Genomic DNA, 16,050 nt, shown 5'->3' on the forward strand with positions numbered 1-16,050 from the left:
AGGGAGACGCTCTCGCTTCCCTATCACCACGTCTGTCTCCACCGTCACTCAGATCCCTTATCTCATCACTCTTTGCTGGGCTCTCTTATCGCCCCTCGGTGCTCCATTTAGACCATAGTTTTATCTTCTTTGTTCAACAAACCATACTTACTCCTCTAGTGTCCAGGCCTCCTCATTACACCACTCTCTTTACCATTCAGCCAGGCACTTTTTCCTCCGTTGTCACTTGTTAATCCCATGTTTCCTTTAGCCATCCAGCCAGTGTTACTAATCATCTGTCTTTCATTTTCTGGCCGTTTTTCTGGAGTACCTCCATTATCCCTGGCTGTTTCCTTGTACTTGAGGCCATCAACCCCTGTAACTTCACAGCTGCCTCCGCCTGAGGGGTCACATCCTTCTCCACCTGTGTCAGCCCTCATTTACAACCATGCTTTATTCTCCGTTGCCCAGAATTGTTGCCACACACTCAGAAATTCCCTCCTCTGTTTATAACCATCTCTGCGCTTCCTAGCAACCTCATCGTGGAGCCTACACAGCTCCCGGTTTCATTTCCTGTATTACTCAGTCTCAGCTCAGTGAGCTACCATTTCGACATCGTAGTTGTTAGCACCTTCAGTGGCTTGACCTCTGTGAGTGGCCTACTGTTGCCTCGCTGCGAGGATGGGGAATAGGCAGTCTCTATTCCTGCCTCTATGGCACCAGGAGAAAAATAGCTTACCTGGATTAAGTGATCATTTATTATGTATGAGGCACTGTGCCAGACACTAGCCACATCTCAGGCAATCCTCTCAATATCTGAGGACCCAAGAAAATCACATAACTTGATTGCATCATTACACATTTAAGTTATGACTGATTATTTTATTTATTCGTCTATACCTTTCTATGTAAAAACCCCACAGTAGTCATCCTAAAACTCTCCATTTTTAGAACCATTAATCCTATTTTCTCCCTAATTTCCTCTCAACTACTCTGCTAAAACAGAGCAGTTATTATTATTTTTTTTTCATGTGAGGGATTCCTTTGTAAAGACCTGTCAAAATTCGGAACTCTCATTTGTCCCATTGGGGGGAAAAGTGATACAGTGCGGGAAGCCTCCTCGGAGCACCTACATCTAGAAACATCTGCAGCTTAGAGGTATTACAGCCACTTTGATGCTGGAGCCATGTCACCAGATATTTTTCCTGTTATCTTTGCGTAGTTATATAATAAGTTTTGCCAACTTCAAGGTGACTCTGCTTTAATGTTGCTTTTAATTTTCGCAGTATGATCTCTAATATTTCAGTGTGCTCACTCTTAAATTAATTGCAGCTTCTGATTAAAAGAAAATGACCTCACTATTATGTGAGAATTTCCTGTAATGAACTTCTCTTCTTGTTTCATATCTCCTTACCCTCTTTTATCCTTCCCCTCTCTAATTCTCAATTCCCTGCTTCTTTTTTTTTTTTAACACCAGATATCTCATTTTTCTTACCCCTTCAGTTTCTACCTGGATTATTTCTTTTCTGTATGCCTATATCTCCCCAACTCATGTATTCATTCTTGCCTGAATGAAGTCCACAAATATTTATCGAGCTCTTACAGTGTCTAGGGTTCTGAAATCACACAGCTTGACTTCAAATAATGGCTTCCACATCTTCGAGTTCTGAGAACATGAGCAAGCCCCTTAATCTCTGTGTGCCTCAATTTCCTCTGTAAAACAGGAATAATAGTAATTGTATCAATTACAAATGAGAGCAGCCAAAGTTTGTTTTTAACACCTTAACTATACGAACTCATTTAGTTTCAGAAAACACTCTCATGTTATTAATCCCATATTTTACTTATAGGGTAATATATTTTCATAATTTTCTCAATGTCACAAAGCCACCTAGCTCATCTGAGGCTTAAATGAGCTCATTCGTGTCAAGTGCTTAGCAAAGTGCCTGATACAGAATAAATTCTCAAAGACATTTAGCTATTATACTTATTATTGTCATTATAAATATTCCTATTTTACTACCCAGTAAGTACTTAATGAATATTAGCTATTGTTATTATAATGATGAGCGAAGCACCATGCTAGGTGCCCTAAGTGTAAAAGATATGTCAGATATAATGGCTATACTCAAGAAGCTTACAAAATACTAAAGAACTTTAAAAACTCTTATTTCGCCTCTCTTTCTTCTTTTTCTTCTTCTCCTTCTTCTATTCCTCCTCCCCCTTCTCCTTCTTCTTCTATGGTTTTTTTTTTTCCTTTGAGAAAATTGGAATAGCAAAGGACTTAAAAACAAAAACTTGGGAGCCAAGAAGCCTGGTCTACTTCACATCTTGTTTCCTGCTCTTCTAGCTTGGTGACCATTGACAAGTAAATGTATATTTTCGTGCCTCAGTATTTTTATGAATAGGATGGACCAAAAATATGTCTACCTTATAGGGTTATTGGAAATAATCAGTGACTTAATACACATAAAGCACAGAAAATAGTACCTGGATACGGTAAATGCAATCCAAGTGGTAGCTAGCTTTCCTCTACTTTTACTTATTTGATTGCAAGTATACATTTAAAAAGTTTTAAATATCATACTTTATTGATTACTATTTATTAATTAGGTTGTGTTTATGTTCTGTGTTCTTAATTTTAACATATTTCATATTTAGTATTTTATATTGTTTCCTTTTAAAAATTACTAAATTAAACTTATTTTAAGTTCTCTATTACTGTTAATGTTTTCTCTAAAGTAATGACTCATAGTTATTACTTATGCTCTATGAGATGTTACTTTCTTTTGTTAGTTTGACCACATTATTATATATTTGATTTCATGCTCCTGTATATCTCATTAGAAAGAGTTTCTGATCATCCCTTTAACTTTTCTAGATATATCAGTTTAATTCTGCTCTTAATTCCTCATAATGTGTTAGATTTGGTCTCTTGCTTGGTTGGTTTCATCTCTGAACATATTTTCATTAGTAAACTATGAATATGCTCAATATTAGCTTTAGGACAGAATTGGGCAGGGTGATCGTTTTCCTGTGTATGCGCTTAGTCTACATTTACTGAGCTTATTGAGCTTGGGGTTACAAAGATGAGCAAGATATGCTATTTTTCACATAAGTTGCTCACTGGGTAAAAGAGAGGCAGAAAGATATTTCATTTGGATATATCATGGTTGGCACTATTTCAGGAGCATAATCAAAAGTCCAAGGAAGCACCAAAAAGTTAATTAGTCTCTTCCAGGCTAAAGCCGTTACTTTAGAGGAAATATTAATAATAATAATGAACTTAAAATAATTTTAATTTAGTAATTTTTAAAAGGAAACAATATAAAATATGAAATATGAAATATGTTAAAATTAAGAACATAGAACATAAACACTTAACCTAATTAATAAATGGTAATCAATAAAGTATGATACTTAAAACCCTTTAAATGTATACTTATAGTCAAATGAGTAAAAGTAGAGGAAAACTAGCTACCACTTGAATTGTATTTACCAGATCCAGGTACTGTTCTCTGTGCTTTATGGGTATTAAGTCACTTGTTATTTCCAATAACCCTATAAGGTGGCCACGTTTGGACAGAATCTTTTTGAACATGGAGGGGCTAGCTTGCTCAGTGAATGCATGGCAGGATTAACAGGATGTCAGGTCTGATCACTGTAATGTAGATTGTGGCTGATTGTGACAGGCCAAACACTAATGTGTCTCTCCCAAAGAAGTGGGATGGCGGTGAGTGGTGAGGGCAGGACTGAATGGAATCAGAACCCTTTCCGTAGTCCCCCATATAGAAGGTTGCTTGTGCAGGTTTCTTCTTAAGTCCTGCACTGATATCAGCAGTTCTGCATTTATTGCTCAGGATTTCAGTTCTGACAAGAGCAGAAGCTCTGCTTAATTATAACTCCGTCGGAACTACATTCTAACGCACCTGCAGACTCTCTTTATCATAAAAATAATGTAGATTAAACTGCCAGGGTTTGACCTTCTCTCAGAATCATTTGGATTATTACCCAAGACCCCAATTTTCTAGGCCAGTGTTTCACAAAAATGCGGTCAGTGGACTGCTTGAGCACCACCCAGATAAAGTGAATCATAAAATCCATAAAATTTTAATGCACAATGATCTTTTAGAACCTGTCGAGGCACTTGCAAAATGAAATGGAGGCCAATGAGCTCTAATGGCCTTACATTTAATTTGCCAAAATGTATGAGAAAAAAGTAGATGTTAATATCCCAATATTCCTTCAAAGAATCAGGACAATATTTATTGTATTCGTTTAAACATAAGCAGAGTATTCCTTTCTTATTTGCTCAGAACTATCAAGCTAAAACACACAAGGTAGTAGGAAATTTGAAATAACTAAATTATCAATTCATTGTTTTACCTAAGTAATATCCCTGATGGCTTACTTAGTAAACATTTTATTTGCAATCAGCATCACAGAATGCATATCATTGAATCATTACAGTTAATGCAACTGAATCTCTATAACTAAAAACAATTTAAATACTAAAAAAAACAAAGTGACAGCTAACCTCTAAACACTTCTTGTATTTTGTGTTTTGTATCCCTTTGATTTCACTCACCTTGACTATGTTCTTCCTCTTCTACCGTAAACTGACTCATCTTGCAAGCTCCCAGTCGGTCTTCTATGACCTTTCTTCCTCCTGGGGGCCCTTGTGGCAACAGTAATTCATACAATTTATTTAGTAATGAATCAAATACCATTTTGTGGAATTTCATCTATTATTCTAATGAACCAATGTTTACAATCTTGTTTAAACATTTGATGTCCATTTCTTATCTCTCTAACTAGCTGACCACCTCTTTATATCCCCAAGGGAACTTATCACAGTGTCTTGAACACAATCAATAGTCAGTAAATATTTATTGATTTGAGATATATTCAAATTTAGTGGGTTAAGAAGGAAAGAAAAGATTTGACTATGTAACAGTTTGCTTGGACAGCCAAAGACAAGCTTGAAGTCCACTGAGTTAGGATTGCTGTTATAACAATCTTCTCTACCTAGAAGGAACCCCCTATAGGTAATAGTATTAAAGGAATGGATTTCTTCCTCCATTTTCAAGCCTTTGGAAAAATAGGCAGTCAAACGTAGAGAAAATTACTTTGTATTAATGCATCTCTGTGCATACATATGAAAATGTCTATTTCTGTATATGTGTGTATATCTATACACATATATGTACAAACACACACACACATATGCGCACACATGTGCTTTTAATAGTGAGTAGAGAATCTAATTGACTTTATTCTTTGGTTTTATAGCTTAGATTGGAAAAGTTCCAAAGCACTTTTCAGGCTGTACTGCCTTAAACAGGCTACCCTGCCATATGGCAGTTTTACTGTGGTGGTTTAGTTATAATTGATTTATGGTAGATTATGATAATATACTTGGTAGTCCATTAACAAAGTGACTGAGCTGGGTTCTTGACTACTGGTTATGGTACTGTATGAAATCTTAAGATTTTTCTTTCTAGTTTTTGCTTTCAGTCTTTTTTCTGTCTCTCTTTGGTTTTGTGTTCTTATATACCAGAGGAAAATGTTGTGCAGAGGACATGCATTCTGAGTCACTTTGCTTTAAGGTTGACAAAAAGTTAGTATATTGACAGTCATTGATCTTCAGTCCAGTGTTCAGCAACAACTAGTTCTCAATTACTCATGTCGGCAATAGTGAGGAAGGTTGGAAGTCCACTGGGAATTAAGTCAGTTATGTCAATCACCAGTTTAAAACAGTATTAACATTTTTTTTTAACTAAGATGATAATGACAAACAAAATTAGGAGGATTATGATTTTCCTCCTTTTTTCGTTTCCCCTTCTTTTTCTCTTTTTATAATGTCATTGATGAGTAAAAAAAAAAAAAAAATGACCAAAAAGCAACCATCATAGAGTTCATAAATATTAAAAAAATATATTGAAATTTCTATGGAAAATTTACATAATTTATCCACTTATAATCTAATGTTAGTAAATCACTATTATCTATTAGCTAATGTTTAATTACATAACAATTTGCAAACCTAATAGGTGAATAATTTAAAATCAAGGCAATTCAAACAACCTTATGACTAGTTGAGTGTAGAAATAATCATGTTGAAGAGTGTGCCTTTAAAAATATCTATCCTCCCAAGAAGAAAAAGTGCTTATACCTGGTATGGGACAAAGCATAGGGGGAAGAGAAAAAGACATACTGTAGGTAGAAATATGAGCTGGTTCCTTAGCTGCTGCCGTGATGTGAAGAGAAGGGAAAAGCGTGTCCTGTCTCACGTTGGTCAGCCTGTGTACTGGCCATGTACTGGAGAAGCTGGAATATTTTTTCAATAAAAATTTACTGAGCAAAATATATAATATAATTTTTAATATATATATATATATATATATATATCTTGCATGAATACTTCTTTTCTCAAATCAAGCAGAAACACTTCAGCTTCCTTGGTCACAGCTTCCAAGGCCTATTGCCCTCAGGGGAACCCACCTCCTGCGCCTGTGGGCTTCTCAGAAGTACCTTATTCTGTGATTTCAGTTGTCTGTACCAGTTCAGTCAAAATAAAAGAACGTCCATATAAGCAAATAAAATGTGGATTTAATGCAAACTTCCTGATTTATTGAAAAACATTGGTTAAAAGTACTTTATTTCTTTTACTGCTGCAATAAAGTGATTTTACAGTTAGTAACATATAACTTCCAGTTGTGACAAATTTGGTACTTAAAAAATATTTAGGTTAAAAAAAACCTGTCACTTCTACTAAGTCATTTTTAGAGCATAATCATTTTAATTCTTCCCTCTAACTTTATAACCAGGAGGCAACCTTTCCAAGAATAATCCCTAACCTCCTGTAAAGGGCCTCTCTGCTTCTCATTGTTACGACCGTCAGCCAATGATTAGTGAAGTTGTGATGGGCCTAGAAATTAAGAAACACTTGGGTGCTTCTTCTGGATACCCTGTACACATAATAAATAAACACAATCAATTTAAGCAGCTTGAATGTGCAAGTATCACATAAAATTTTTGATGGTTAGCAGAGATCAAGTGCTTGAACTGCTTAGCGGTTACGATTTGCTGAGGAAATATTAAGGGTGTCTGGTCACAGTGCTACATCCCAAGGAAATTTACAAGTGCCAAAAGATTTCAGCTAAGGAAAAAACTGGCCTTGGATTTAAGATGATTTTGGATATGTGTGATTAAAATTTTCAATGTGAATCCGAAAAGCATTTTTAACATTATATGTGGTAGTCATTAGTGGACAGTTTTTTCATACAAATAAGTGGTGAAACAAAATTCTTCAGTCATTGTTAACTTTTAAGAGCAGAATTTTTAGCAGTTTGCTTATTCATTTAGAGAAATGTATGTTATCTTGCAAGGCAGCTTTCAATTTTCACATTTAATTTTGGAATTCATTTCAAAAAATAAGAACTTTCCAAAACTGAGCTCTGAAAGGAAAAAAATTAAGAAAGTCGTGCTTAAAATGAGGTATGTATTATAAAATGCATGGAACTTTAAAAATAACAGATAGCCAGACCAGTAGAGTCAGAATTTCATGGACTAGCTGGGGGGAACTTGGTATTTTTAGAAACCTGTATACGTGATTTTAATATACACTTAGGAGTCATAAGCATTTGCCAAATGTTTACTCTGGATAATGCTATGTACACTATTTTGCAGGGCAATTGTGACTTTTAGTTCTTCTTGGAGCTATTTGATTACTCCCCATCATTCCCCCATAATCCTTCAGAGGATGTCCTATATCACAGCACTTACTGTCCTTTAAGTTAGTATTTTGGACAATTTTTTCTCTTCGCTACCAGGCTGGAAGCACTGTGAGATGGGAACTATGTCTACCTTGCTTCCCATGTTACTACTAGGGATTAATATAGTGTTTGGCCCATAATAGGCAACTGATCAATTTTTATTAAATGACAGTAGAACTTAACATTGCTATTTTTGCAATTTAAAAATGTGCCTTTGAAAATTGGCATGGTCAAATAGTGATTTGGATGAAGAGTGTGGTGGGGTTGGGGTAGGGGAAGTTGGGGGCGGGAGTGGAGGGTGGAGGTGTGGGAGAAATGGTTATTGCAAGCAGTATACCTTTTAAGTGTTAGTTCTCATCCCAGTACAATATCTCTGCATTATTCCTGAAATATTCCACAAGTCAGTTAAGAAATGAAGACTACAAATCTCACAGCTATGCAGTTGTACTTTTTATTTTGCAAGGAAAACCTGGAAAATTTTATTTGTAATAAAAACATAATTCAGTGGCAGTGATAAAAAATGTTCTTCAAGAAGGTATATATTCAGTTGGTAGTAGATTTTTGGTACATTTTTCAAGAATTGGTTAACTTACATTTAATGCCGAACTACAGTGAAATAACTTCAGTCAGCTGATTTTCTGACAACCAACAAATGGGCAGGGAATTAAAGGCTGCCCACCATAAGATTACTAAATCAAATTGTATTTTGTAAATGGGAGAAGTAAAACGCTGTTTCGGAAGAATACCCAAATGATTTGCTAAAACAGTCTTCTATGACATGGCTATTGGTGATGCTTTTGAAAAGCATAACACAGCAATGTTTATGGGTGTCTCTATCAAGAGTAACTCTCCCATTCTTCCAATATAGAAACAGGAGTCCAAAATTTTAGAGCCCCTTCCCAAGGTTATTTAACAAGTTAATGGCAGATCTGGGGCTAGAAACTAGATTTATAACTCAATTTAAAGTCTTCCCATCACACCACTACTCTTCCAGTTTTTCTACATCTGCGTTATTCAGGATTAAAGGTTATATTCAACACTACTTTCCTTAATGCACAATGCACTTAATTCAATGAAAAGAATTGTTTAATTTTGGCTACAGAGGAAATGAATTCCTTCAAGAGTAAGGACATCGAATTCTGTTCCAAATTTGCAAAACAACAATGAGTCATTTGACATAACGCTAATACATTGTTTTCCTAATTAGACATATCCCATTTAAATATTGTCGAACATGGGAATTGAAGTTAGCATACCTCAGTTCAAGTGTAAGCACTCAACCCTTGATCCTTCTCAGAGGTGTGGTGTTGGATAATTGCTTTAGCTACTCTAGTGTAATGCTTCCTTATTTATAACATCAAACATCAGTTAAAACTGATTTGAAGATAATTGATAACGTATGTTGAACTGCTTATGTAAACTGTACTGTAAAAATACTATGCAGATGTTGTTTTAAAAACGTGAGTTTGTATTTATCCAGCTTAATTTATAAGAATGGAATGTGTCAATAGGACTTACTCTCCTCACGACCTGATGACACTCTATCCATACCTATAGATACCTGAGCCAGGGATAGCTAAAAATAACACACATCCTAATGATCCAGATTCGTAATGGGAATTATTCGGGTGGGTTGGGAGCAGGGTTTTGTCATTCACTTTTGTAGTTCGATGCTTCTTAATTATATGGGAACCTTATGCTTTCATAAAATCTGAGATAAACAAGTTGGGATTGGAAGGTACCTTAGAGACATAGATAACTTGATTCGCAACCCTTTTTTCTGTGAATATTAATTCTATAAATATAAAAAATGGCCTGAGAACTACATTTATAATAACTGCCTCCTCCCTGTATTTGCTCAGGTGAGTCTGCTGGCCACCAGCTTGGGTGTGGGAAGTACTACCTTACAAGACATGGCTTCAGATTTCGATCAGGTTGTTCAATTATCCTTCTTCTCCCTCTGGCTGAGGTTTTCCTGGAGTTCAAACAAAGTACATCCTTAGTTCTGTCACTAAAAACATTTTAATGAGAATGAGGAAGGACCAAAGATAATGCATGCATTCTTTCTCTCTTTTCTGATATAATACATGCATTCTTTTTCTCTTTTCTGGTTAATCTTCATAATCCTGTAATATGTTTTCTAAAAAAAATACAAAAATCTGTTGAAAGAAACATAACTTTCCCATTTTTGTCTCAGAGGCCATAAAATCTTAAAATTTATATCATGTTCTTAGCTGACATGATTGATAATGGCGAAGATTCTTATTTGCTTCATCTTACTATGAGGTTAATTTACATTGAATCAACTAAAATACTCAGACTGAAGTTAAAATTCAGATAGATTGTGGAAGGTAGTGTCCTTGTGAGAAAACTAACAAAGAATATGGACAGGTGTTCCATTTTATTTTACTTCTTACTGTCTTTATGCACTGGGGCAAATAAGAAGAAACTGTTATTTCATTTTTTTTCTAATAGGCCTTTTTTTTTTTTTTTTTAAGACTGTGAAATCCTTAGGGTCAGGTACATTTTTAAAAAATGCAGGTAATACTCCCTCTGGATCTGAGTTCTGAGCCTTGTATGTAGACGGTAATGACAAAAACCTGTTCATTCTTCTAAACCATTTAAATAACGTAATAATGTCTATAATTAGTTTTAGGATAAATGCAACTTAGTACAATCCTATAACAAGTGAAACATTTAATGCTAGTATTCTTGAAACACAGCGGTTTGGAATCAGTCATTATAAATAGGGAACAAATTGTTAGAAGAACCAATGCCATATTTTTTTTTCAGTATTGGCTCCATTGTTATTGGAAATATAAGAATATTTTACACTTCTAGAAGTAAAAGCCATTAGAAACTTACTTGTTTCTAGAGAATCTATGATATTACTTTTTCTATAACCTGAAAATATGTAGTGAAATGTAGTTACAAAAATCATGACTAAGTGCTTTTTTTGGAATGCTACCTAGTACTTTGCCAATCAGTAATGTAATTCAACCTGTTTTGCTGTGTGTCAGATATCCTGATTATTTTAATCTCATTCTGTTTCAAAGCTGCTTTTCTTACATTGCATAAATCAAGGCACTGCCATGTTGGCAAGTCACTTCAACTCCTGCATCAAATAATGTGGTAGGTCACAACGAGCTGTAAGCTTAGTTATTATTGGTAATCTTTTGAGAGCGAATGAGCACAGCGGTACATTGTTTTCTTGTCAGTGGCTTTTCTTGTGGGTACTTGCTCATAGCATCATTTGGCTAAAGTCAAATTTATTTTGTTTCATGCTTTGCAGACGAGCAGGGAGTGACTCCATATCTTATGCCTGGCTCTCTGAACTGCATGGTGTTTGAAAGAAGAGAGTAATAGAGAGTAATATGTATCCGAGGAACATTGATACCTTATCTAATTTGCTACTTTTTCTTCCTTTCAGAATCATTTCATCTTCCTATGACTGCATGCACGTTCACGCCTGTGTCTTCCACTTACATGGCACTTATATTGCACAACTCTGTAACTACTAATATATAACTCTATCTAAATAATCTCAGGCAATGTGCCTGTATCAGTGTAGATTCCAGGTGTTACCTCAAAGAAAGTAAGTTATACAGGATGCAGTTTCTATTGTTTGAACGCTTAATATCAACAGAGTTTTTTTTTCCCTTTTCAATCAACAAGTGTTTATTGAGCTCATACAATGGGCAGAGTTCTAGAGTAGAATGTAAACTTGATTCAGGAAAAAAGGCATATTCTGCAAAAGTTAAAAAGATTCTTTTGTGGGGAGAAGAAACATTTTCCTAAGTAGTAACTGAAGGCAATGCATGCTTCCTGAATTAGTGAATAATGACACTGTGGGATTAATTTCCCCCCCAAAATGCAGTTTAGAAAATAAGTGGTAGCAAAGATCGGAGTAAGAATGGCTTGGTATGGCTTGTAAGAATATGTTATATTCTACTTTCAGTGTAAGAAGCATATTTTTAAACACATGTTTAAACACGTTTCATTGTTTGGCCACTGTATTATTCAGCTCAGGCTACCATAACAGAATACCAAAGACTGGGTGGCTTACACACCAGAAATTTATTTTCTCACAGTTCTGCAGCCTGGAAATCTGAGCTCAGAGGCCTGACATGGTTGAACTCTGGTGAGGGCTCTCTTTTTGGCTTGCAGACAGCAGCCACCCTCTTGTTGTGAGCTTGCACAGCCTTCCTTCAGTGTGAGCAAATGGAGAGAGAGAGGGAACTCCGGCGTCTCTTACTCATCTTATAAAGACACTAATTGTGTCAAATCAGAGCTTTACCTTTTTATTACCTTACTTAACTTTAATAATTTCCATAAAGGCATTATCTCCAAATACTGTCGCAGTAGGAGTTAAGGCTTAAACGTGAATTTTGGATGAACACAGTTAAGTCCATAGAAGCCACTAATGGCACTCAGAGAATGCCATCCATATTAGTAATAAAATGTCTTAAGTAAGTAAGCAAGCATCTAGTTGATGCTCAGATGAGAACCACATAGCATGGATTTGTTACCTTTTCTCTTATAATTTACTATATTATCACTTTATGTATTTTGAGGCTGTGCTGTTAAGTGTGTCTAAGTCAATTTTTATTTCCTAGTGAAGTATTACTTCCATAATTATTTCATTATTTCCTTTATCTCTAATGACTTTTTTTTTTTTGGCCATAACTTATTTACTCTGTAGTAGTGTTTCTTCTATAGTCCTTAACCTTTTTTAAAAAATAGAATTGATTTTTGGAGCAGTTTTGGCAATTATGAATAAAGCTACTATAAACATCTGCTATAGATTGAATGTTTGTGTTCCCCCAAATTTATATGTTGAAATGGTTACGCCCAAGATGGTGGTATTCGAAGTGGGGCCTTTGGGAGGTGATTAGGTCATGAGAGCAAAACTTTTATGATTGGGATTAGTGTTCCTACTAAAGGGACCCCAGGGAGCTAGCTTGTCCTTCTGCCATGTGTGACTGCAGTGAGGAGACAGCCATCAAGAAGTAAGTCCCCATCAGACGCCAGATCTGCTGGTGCTTTGATTTCAGACTTCCTAGCTTCCAGAACTGTAAGAACTAAATGTTTGTTGTTTATAAGCCACCAAACAACATCTGTGTGTAGGTTTTTGTGCAGACATAAATTTTCACCTCCTTTGGGTAAATAGCAAGGAGTGCAATTGCTGAATCGTATGGTAAGAGAATGTTTGATTTTGTAAGAAACATCCAAACTATCTTCCAAAGTGGCCTCACCATTCCACATCCCCAAAAGGAAGGAAAGAGAGTTCCTGTTGCTCTGTACTCTTGCCAGCGTTTGGTGTCGTCAGTGTTCCAGATTTTTGCCATTTTAATGTGTGTGTATTGGTGTCTGATTGTTTTAATTTGCATTTCCTTGATGACATATGATGTAGAACATCTTTTCACATTCTTATTTGTCATCTGTGTATCTTCTTTGGTGAGGTGTCTGTAAAGGTCTTTGACCCATTTTTAATCAGGTGGTTTGTATTCTTATTGTTGAATTTTAAGACTACTTCCTATATTTTGAGTAACAGTCCTTTATCATGTATTTTGCAAATATTTTTTCTCAGTCTGTGGTTTGCTTGTCTTTTCATTCACTTGCAATTATCTTTCCCAAAGCAGACAGTTTTAATTTCAGAGATTCATTTAGCTTTACATTTCCTTATTTTGGATGTACTTCCTGAATATAGCAAATAGGAGGATATTTAAAATATTTAAACCTGTATTCTTTGTCTATTAACTGGATATTTCTTTTTGCATTTATTATGATTATAGATCTGCTTCTGTTTATTTCTACCATATAATTTTGTATATTATAACTTTTTTGATTCTTTTTCATCGTCTCATAATCTTATTTTTTTGGTGAACTTCTTAAAAATTCCTTTTATTCCTTTAGAAATTTACTATTTTGTATTATATATGAAATACTTATTTAGATGCATTCTGCTTTCTTACCTGAGTTCTTTGTTCATTATTGCTCTTTACATCTCATTCTTTTAATTTCTTATTCTGTAAGGAGTTCTCTCTGTAATGTTTGCTAAGTAATAAACCCTCAGCCTCAACAAGCCTAAAATAAAAACCTTCATTTGGTGTTCACTATTGAATAATAAACTAGTTACCAGTAGAGTTTGTTGACAATTAATTTCTCACAGAATTTGAAGATATTATTCCATTATTTTCTGGCTTCTTATTGTTGGAAGATTAATTGTCAGATTAATTGTCATTCCTTTGTAAGTCATCTCTCTTTTCTTTTTAGTTACTTTTAAATCTTCTTTTTGACTTCGATGTTCTGCAGTTTATTATGATCTGGCTAAATGTGGCTTAATTTTCTTCTGTGATGTGTTTTTCAACTATGATGATTTGTTTTATTTATCAATTCCAGAAAAATTTTAGCCATTATGTCTTCAAATACTTACTTTCTTCTCATTTCTTTCCTTGGAACTTGTAAGAGATATGAACTATTCATTCTGACCTCCATTTATTTTAATAATTTGTTTTTCTAGTTCTTTCCTCTGCAGTCCAAGCAGTGGTTTATTTTCCCCTGAGGTTTTAATTTAATTTTATTTATTTCTAGAAACTCAATTTTTTTTAAAAATATGACTATTATTTTAATAATGTGGAGTTTTTGATTATGTCTTTTACAGCATTATTTAAAGTATATTTATTTTTAACATCTATCCATTAGTTTCTACAATTTCCTCAACTGTAAAAGGAGATAATTTTGACCACTTATTGAGTTACTGTGGGCTTTAAATGTGTAAATACATGAAATGTGTTTAGAGCAGTACCCAGCACATAGTAACTCCTCAATAAATACTCATTATTGTCATCATCACCATAAGTTGTTGGGGACCTAATCCTGTTTCATTGTTGGTCTGATGAATCTGGGTTTTTATCTATGTATTTTTCTAATTATGGATTGTGGGCCAATCTTAAAGGGACTTCATCTGTGGAAATTTTGGGTGGTTTGGGAACATATCTTTCCAGAGCAGTTTTATATTTGCTTCTGTCAGCCGCACCTAGGGCATATTGCCATTTGGGTTATTTTTGCCCTGATTTATCAGAAGTGATTGGGATTCCCAGAGATAAGTTAGTATAAATTCTATCCCTAGAATTTGGGCCCTCATGAAGGCAGATTAATGGACCAACACTGACATATACTCAAAAGTTCACATACTTTTATCACCTAAAGACCAGGTCTAGACAAACAAGCTTCCTTAATAACTTCATATGTTGATAAGTTTAGCCCACAGAAGGGCCCAACATCAGGAAATGGCTTCAGTTCGAACGTCCCTCTTCATGTGGGCCTAAGCATTAATTGTTGATCACATGAAGCTATAAATGCTCAGGGCAACAGAACACAGAGCCCAGTAGCCTGCCTACAGGCTGTGGTGGCTTCAGTCCAGAGGCTACTGCTGCATTTTATTTTGTTTTCTAGTTTTTGGGTTTATTTTGTTTGAGAGTGAGAGTAAAAAAAAAAAAAAAAATCAGATGTGCAGTTTGGAAAGATTGCCTTTATAGCCACCATGTGATGTAGTATAGGCCTGGACAATGTCAATTAGGAGATTAAAGCAATAATCCTAGGGGGGGAAAAAAAAAGATAAGACCTTAAAACAAGGCAAGAGAAGCAGAGATGATGGAGGTGGAAGAGAAGCCTCAGGACTTTGTACAAGATTTTGAGAACCATGCCAATAGATAAAAATATATCGAATAAGAAAATGTGAACTATCAAGAGACAAGGACTCTTTCGAACTCTGAATTTAAGGAAGGATCAGGGTAAGAGGATCCATGTGAAGAGACTGAAAAGGGATGTCAGAATGACAGGAGGAAAATCAAGAGAGGAAGAGATTTAAGCTTCTTTTCATAAAAATTTAAGGCATTGCTGGTGAATTCTGACTTATGCTGACCATCTATTTGACTAAACGTTGCCTGATATAGATACTGGAGCAAGTTCAATAACATGGAGATCCATCTCCTGAGCTTTGGATGATTCACATGAAACGCTGGCCAGGAATAAGAACGTGGAAGCATCTTTTAAAAATATTTTCAGAAATGGATCTTTCTGATTCTCGTTTTTCCTCCTGCTTGGCTCATAATCCTGCTTTCAGACTTGAGAAAGCAATAATCTCCTAAGAAGCCACTTGAACCTTATGGAATGGGTTCTGCTATTCACTAAGCACCTTACCGATGCCTCGTTCAAATATGTTAGTGTTGCTACTTGAGATATGATGTGTAATTTTTCTGAATATATGTCTTTTAAATGACTGACCTTT

At 35.1% G+C, this 16,050-nt stretch overlaps 1 protein-coding gene across 3 annotated transcripts in view; it reads left to right on the forward strand.

Annotated features, from left to right (window-relative positions):
• ZFPM2 (zinc finger protein, FOG family member 2) overlaps nucleotides 1-16,050 on the forward strand; it is a 418,253-nt gene that overhangs the window by 133,324 nt on the left and 268,879 nt on the right. The gene's annotated exons all lie outside the window — the stretch shown is intronic.

The sequence above is a fragment of the Rousettus aegyptiacus genome, unplaced genomic scaffold (assembly GCF_014176215.1).
Source record: "Rousettus aegyptiacus isolate mRouAeg1 unplaced genomic scaffold, mRouAeg1.p scaffold_m13_p_15, whole genome shotgun sequence".
Classification (NCBI taxonomy): Eukaryota; Metazoa; Chordata; class Mammalia; order Chiroptera; family Pteropodidae; genus Rousettus; species Rousettus aegyptiacus.